The following is a 7,017-nucleotide window of genomic DNA, read 5'->3' as shown; positions in this document are numbered from 1 at the left end:
CCACTATTGCTTCCACTTGCTTGTTGACCATTATTGCTCCACCTAAAATTGGGATGGTTCCTCCATCCAGGATTGTAAGAATTTGAATATGGATCGTTCAGCTCCCTTTTGAAGTTCCCAACTTGATTCACTTGCTCCATGTTACACTCTTGATCATTCTCACTTACTTTCTCTTGTGGAAGGGCCAAATGCTTAACCATTGTCTTGATTTCGGCAATCTCCTTCTCTATGGCATTTGGTACAGCTGCAACCCCATACACTCCTCTTTTTGACGTTCCCTTAGTGCGATTAAATTTCCATTGCTGCGAATTCAGTGCCAATGACTCAAATAATTCCTTAGCCTCCTCGTTGGTCTTGGCCATAAATGATCCTCCACATGCAGCATCAACCATTGATTGGTCCCTCTCCAACAATCCTTGATAAAAGAAACTCATCAAGTACCATGGCTCAAAGTTATGATGGGGACAAATATTCAGAGACTCATTGAAGCGCTCCCATGGCTCATGAAATGGTTCATCAGCCCTTTGTACAAAACCCAAGATTTCTTTCCTAATCTCATTCGTCTTGGCAGCGGGAAAGAACTTCTTCAAGAACTTGTCAGAACGGTCATCCCATGTCGAGATGGATGCACTTGGAAGCGAAAGTAACCACTTCTTGGCCTTGTCCTTGTTGAGTGCTCATTTTACACTATTTTATGATACTAACTCCCTAACTCAGAGTGCAAGAACTCGATATTTTGTGTGTTGTTAGTTTTTTTTTTTGTTTTTATAGGATAAAATGAGCAAAGAAGTGAAAAGGAGCCAAAAGAGCCATTTTTAGACGTTTCCTAGTCAAACTAGGAAAAGTGGAGAAATCCTGGTCAAACCAGGAAAGAGGCCGAAATCCTAGTCGAATGAGGATTCCTAGTCACACTAGGAAACATCAAGTCTAGAACCATCATTGCGGAGCCAGAAATGAGAAATCCTGATTGAAACAGGAAATCCTGGTTGAACTAGGAAACCTAACCCAACTAGGGAAAGGAGCCCTAGTCACACTAGGAGACCCCAGGGGCATTATGGTCATTACGAGAAGTCGAAATGGATAAGGAATCCTTCATTTACAAGAAATCCTAGTCACACTAGGAAATGTTGGTCAAAGTCAACTCCACAAAGTCAAGGTTCCTGAAGCTTCTAGAAGGTGGTGAACATCCATGGGAATAAATGGAGGGAAGAAATGAATTCGAATTCAAATGGAAATGAGGGGCAAAATGGGAAGTCAAAGTTAATGGTCAAGGGTCAACTATGAAAAGTCAACAAGTCAAATGGGCCATGGGCCTATGCAAATGCCGAAATCTGAGGGGCCATGCATGCATGCATGCACCAGCCCAAGATGAAGCCCAATGCGCAAGCTTGAAGGTGGCAGCCATGAAGTGAAACCCTAGGGGGGCTGGCGTGTGGCCCTTAAGCCAAAAGCCAAAGCCCTTGCCGCAAGCCCAATGCTCTCCTAACCCTAGCTGCTGCTGCACTTTCTTGTTCTTGCCTCCCAAGGAATCCTAGCTGAAAAAAGAAGTCAAAACCCTGGAAAACAGAGCACCAATTTCGACAGCAATTCTGTACGTCTCCAGAATGAATCAGGTAGCATGCCATATATGGTTGGAAAGATACGGATGTTAGCTTCGCAGGGAATTTTACGGATTTCGATTCCGAGTTTTCTAGCTCAAGATATGGCCATTTTAGTGGAGGTAGCGCAGCAGTTCCGCGAGCTGAAAAATGAGTTACGCCCAAAAAGAGCCCAAATCAGCCCAAGGCCCATGCTTGGCCGAAAATTATAAGCCTTGGTGTGCAAGGAATGCACTTATCCAACATTGAAGAGAAAGAGAAACCTCAGCCCCACTCCCCTCTATAAATATATCTCTAAAAATCAGAAAAGGGGGCTGTTCTGAAGTGTTGTCTCTTCTCTTTTATTTTTCAGAAACCCTAGTTAGTTTTTTTTCTTTTCTTTTCCTTGCCGCACACCCTTGCCCTCTCTCTCTTTTTCTTTTTCTTATTTTCTGGCCGCAACCCCTAGCAGCCACCTTCTCTCTTGTTCTTCTCTAGCCGCAGCCACACTCTCTCCCTTCTCTTTATTTTTCTTCTGTTCTCTTGTGGCCGAGCACCCCCAGCCCCCTCTCATTGTGTTTCTTTTATTGGGTGCTGAACCGAAGAAGGAGGAGTCATTGAAGCCGCAGCCACCACCACTGAGTTGCGCCACCAAGCCGCAGCCACCAATATTAGCCACGCATCACCACCTTGCTGCCAACTTGCCGAGCATCTTCACCTCTTTGCCGTGGAGCCCAAGGCCGAGCAGCAGCCCATCACGCCATCACCTTGCAGCCGCACCTCCACTCCATCATTCGTGGCTTGATTTCTTCTTCCCTTTCTTTTATTTTCATTGTTTTAATTATGCATTGTTTATTTATGGATTTAATTATGTGTAGCTGAATATTGGGCTAGGGCTAGGATGAAGCCCTAGCGATGCTGTTTACTCTCACTATGGATTATTGATATTTTAATTATTTACATGTTGACAAATCTTGGATCTCTGTTTAAATTGAATCTATTTGTTTCGCATCTTTGAATGATCACCTTAGGTTGCATGCATCTAGATATTTGTTGTGAAACTAAATAAGCTCGAAAGGATGATAGTTTCAATAGGCAACAAGTGGATATCCTAAGATAATATTCATGAGAAAAGGGATCATAGAGGACATAGGGTACATTAATTTGGAGCTATGCGCTATGTGTTTGTCACTCTCACAGATCGTAATGACTCTTGCATGGGTAACAGCTGCCTTAGCTTAGCACTAGGGAACATGCAAGTTAACTGGCTAAGGAAGGCCCAAGAAGCTCTTAGTTTATGCACAGTAAGGGGAGTAATTGCTAAAAGTAACTAGCCAAACCTTTTAGTAGACGAACTTTGTTGACATGTTTATATATTGATTGTTAATATCCATAGTGGAGTGAACGGTATGCTAGTGGTGGATTCTGACCCCTAGTGTTTCTTTATTATTGTTTTATCCAAATTCATTCAGTTGTTATTTTAAAGTTTTGTCATTTATCTGTTAGTTTGTCTAGTCTCAAAAACCAATCAAAACCCCCCATTTGCGTGTGTGAGTTAGAGTTGATTTAATCGAATTTAATTAAGTTAGTGATCACAACACTGGTACAATTCCCTGTGGGATCGACCTCGTATTTGTAAGCTTTGCTACTCCGCGATTCGTACACTTGCGAGTTAACCTAGAGTTGTTAAAAAGGTTTATTATAATTGCTCTAGGAAAACATACAACAAGTTTTTGGCGCCGTTGCCGGGGAATTGTTATTTGTGTTGATTGCTAGTTTAATTAACTTTAGTTAAGTCATTTTAGTTAGGTTTTATTTTCTGTTTTTATTTTTGGTTCTCACTGATTTCTCTTGTTTCTAAGGTACAATGGAAGAATCAAATTCGAAGATCACTCCTCTTTCACGTGCAGAAGGCCAAAAGGTGTTGAGTGCGTACAAGGGAAGACCGAGACTCAATTGGACACCATTAAGGATGAGGTCGACTCTTGTGTCGCCGAAAGGGAGTGAATCTGAAGAAGCATACGAAGAGGAGAAATCAGAAGAGGAAGTAGAGGAGACCTTGCAGCCGAATGCATCTCAAATGAGAATACCTTTGAGTGATTATTTGTCTCCAACGCTTCTAGCTCAACCTACGTGCATTGTTTACTCTCAAGTGGAAGCTGATTTTGAACTTTCAAGTGGGACAATCAAACTTCTTCCATCATTTCATGGGTTAGAAGGAGAGGATCCCTACGTGCATATCAAGGAATTTCATGCAATAAGCGAGATTGGCAAGCTGAGGGGGTTGAGCGATGATCAAAGGAAGTTAAGGTTATTTCCATTCTCTCTTAAAGATAAAGCTAAACATTGGTTGTTTTCCTTGCAGGTCGCTTCAATTACAACATGGGAGGAACTGGCATCTAAGTTTCTGTTGAGGTTCTATCCAGTTAGCAAGACTATCATTATGAGGAAGCAGATCTTAGGGTTTACACAATCAGAGGACGAAGTGTTTCATGAGAGTTGGGAAAGGTATCAAGAGCTTCTGACTTCGTGTCCGCACCATAATTTAGCCCCATGGATGCAGATTGAGTATTTTTATGAGGGTTTGTTGGATCAAGATCGTAATATGGTGGATATGACATGTGGAGGAGCACTGAAAAAGAAGACTTTTGAGGAAGCATGGACACTCTTTGACACATTGGCATTGAGTTCACAGCAGTGGAATAGAAGGAAAAGAGTGGAAAAGAAATCAGCTATGGAAGCTGAGATGTCTGAGCTTAAGCAGATGATACAGGTTCTGATGGCAAATCAGGAAGCTAGGCCATCACATGGAGAGTCATGTTTTGAGGTTGAAAAAGTTCAAGTTAGACCGAGCGTACAGTCCCCTGTTGAGCAACGAAGTACTTATTTGGAGGACATGATTGCTGCATTAGCTCAGAGTACAACTTCTATGTCTAATGATACTAAGACGTTTATGAATAAGACTGAGGAGCAGTTGAGTGTCACAGCTAAAGCTATCTCGAATTTGGAAGCCCAATTGGAACAAGTGACTTTAACCTTGGACAAAGTGGTAAAGGGTGCACCAATTCAGGATAGGGCAGAAGCGATCACTACTTTGAGAAGTGGGAAAGTGATTGACAACAAAGTGGGCACTACTCAAGATGATAATGCAGGCAATGAGGATGAAGTTGAGATATTAGAGCCTGAACAAGTGGAAAAGTACAAGAGGGATAAAGTTAAGGTTAAGGATGAGGAAGAGGAGGAAAGAAAGAAACAAGAAAAGCACATTGCTACACGTGCTAGCAAGAAGGCCGTGACTACCTCCTCTATCCCAAGAGCTCCATTGCCTTTCCCTCAACGTCAATGGAAGCAGAATAAGGATGAGCAAGCTAAGGAAATTTTGGAGATGTTTAAGAAAGTGGAAATCAACATTCCTTTGCTTGATGCCATTCAGCAGATTCCTAAGTATGCCAAGTTTTTGAAGGAATTTTGCACACACAAGAGAAAATTCAAAGAACATGAACAGGTGTGTCTAAGTGAAGAAGTCAGTGCTGTTTTGCAAAGAAAGTTGCTGCCCAAGTTGAAGGACCCTGGCAGTTTTACGATTCCTTGTTTGGTTGGGGATCATAAGTTTGAGAAGGCATTGCTGGATTTGGGAGCAAGTATAAATTTGATGCCGTATTCAGTTTTCGCACAGTTGGGCATAGGAGATCTTAAACCTACTAGTGTTACTCTTCAATTGGCAGATCGTTCAGTTAAGGTTCCAAAAGGTGTGGTTGAAGATGTGCTGGTTCGGGTAGCAGATTTGATCATGCCCGCTGATTTTATCATTCTTGAAATGGAGGATACCCCAATTAAAGGAAATGAGCTACCGATCATATTGGGAAGACCGTTCATGGCCACGGCGAACACCAAGATTGATGTGAGTAATGGGAAGTTGACAATGTCTGTACTTGGTGAAACGGTTGAGTTTGATGTTTTTGGTGCAATGAAGTATCCAAAGGAGGAGGATGATTGCCTAAGGATTGATAGTTTGGACCCATTGGTTGAGGAAGTGGGCGAAACTAATCTTGCAGAAGATACATTGGAGGTTGCTTTGGGAGCACTCGAGTCTAGTGAGTTGGAAGAAAACGTGGAAACAACTCCTACACGTTTGGAGGGCAACCGACCTCTCAGGAATAAGTGGTTCAACCAGTTTGAAATGTTAGTGCCTACGAATCAAAAGACGCTTCCTTCTATTGAGCAAGCACCTAAATTGGAGCTAAAACCGTTACCGAAGCACTTGAAATATGCATTTTTGGGAGAGAATGAGACCTTGCCTGTGAATATCGCAGCTAATTTGAGTGCAAGCGAGGAAGAAAGACTCTTGAGAATTCTGAAGGAAAATCGGTTAGCATTGGGATGGACCATAGCCGATATCAAGGGGATCTCACCCACAGTGTGTATGCACAGAATTTTACTTGAGGAGGAATCCAAGCCTACTCGTGATGCCCAAAGAAGACTGAATCCAACTCTGAAGGAAGTTGTGCGTAATGAGGTAATCAAATTGTTGGATGTTGGTATTATTTATCCTATTAGTGATTCGAAGTGGGTTAGTCCTGTTCAAGTGGTGCCGAAGAAAAGTGGTATTACTGTGGTGAAGAATGAGCATAATGAGTTGGTTCCCCAAAGGACACAAACCGGTTGGCGTGTGTGTATTGACTATCGGAAGCTGAACACCGCGACAAGAAAGGATCATTTTCCTTTGCCATTTATTGACCAGATGTTGGAAAGGTTGGCCGGCCATAGTCACTATTGCTTTTTGGATGGTTATAGTGGGTACAATCAGATTGCTATTGCGCCCGAGGATCAAGAGAAGACCACGTTCACATGTCCATTTGGTACATTTGCTTATAGGAGGATGCCATTCGGATTGTGCAATGCGCCCGCAACATTTCAGAGATGCATGATGTCTATCTTCTCCGACATGGTAGAAAGAATCATTGAGGTATTTATGGATGATTTTTCTGTTTTTGGTTCGTCTTTTGATACATGTTTGGATAATCTGTCTTTAGTTCTGAAAAGATGTCAAGAGGCCAATCTAGTGCTTAATTGGGAAAAATGTCATTTTATGGTCCAACAAGGGATAGTATTGGGTCATGTGATTTCGAAGGAGGGCATACAAGTTGATAAAGCTAAGATTGATGTGATACAAAGATTGCCGCCTCCGTCGAGTGTTAAAGAAGTAAGGAGTTTTCTAGGCCATGCTGGGTTCTATAGGAGATTCATTAAGGATTTTTCTAAGATTTCTAGGCCTTTGTGCACCTTATTGCAAAAAGAGGTGAATTTCGAGTTTAATGAAGATTGCTTGGTTGCCTTTAACAAATTGAAGAAGCTACTCACTTCCGCTCCGATCATCATGCCACCCGATTGGAACTTGCCGTTTGAGCTTATGTGTGATGCAAGTGACTATGCTGTTGGA

At 42.2% G+C, this 7,017-nt stretch overlaps 1 non-coding gene across 1 annotated transcript; it reads left to right on the top strand.

The window, feature by feature from the left end:
- Positions 1–450: 450 nt before the first annotated feature.
- LOC147280155 (small nucleolar RNA R71) lies at positions 451–557 on the top strand. The gene has a single exon (XR_015123715.1). It is a non-coding gene; the product is annotated as a small nucleolar RNA R71 (small nucleolar RNA).
- Positions 558–7,017: the final 6,460 nt, after the last annotated feature.

The sequence above is a fragment of the Dryas octopetala genome, chromosome 7, assembly GCF_963921425.1.
Source record: "Dryas octopetala chromosome 7, drDryOcto1.1, whole genome shotgun sequence".
Taxonomy (NCBI): Eukaryota; Viridiplantae; Streptophyta; class Magnoliopsida; order Rosales; family Rosaceae; genus Dryas; species Dryas octopetala.
Note: the sequence above shows the minus strand (reverse complement) of the source record. Positions and strands in the feature narration are given on the sequence as shown.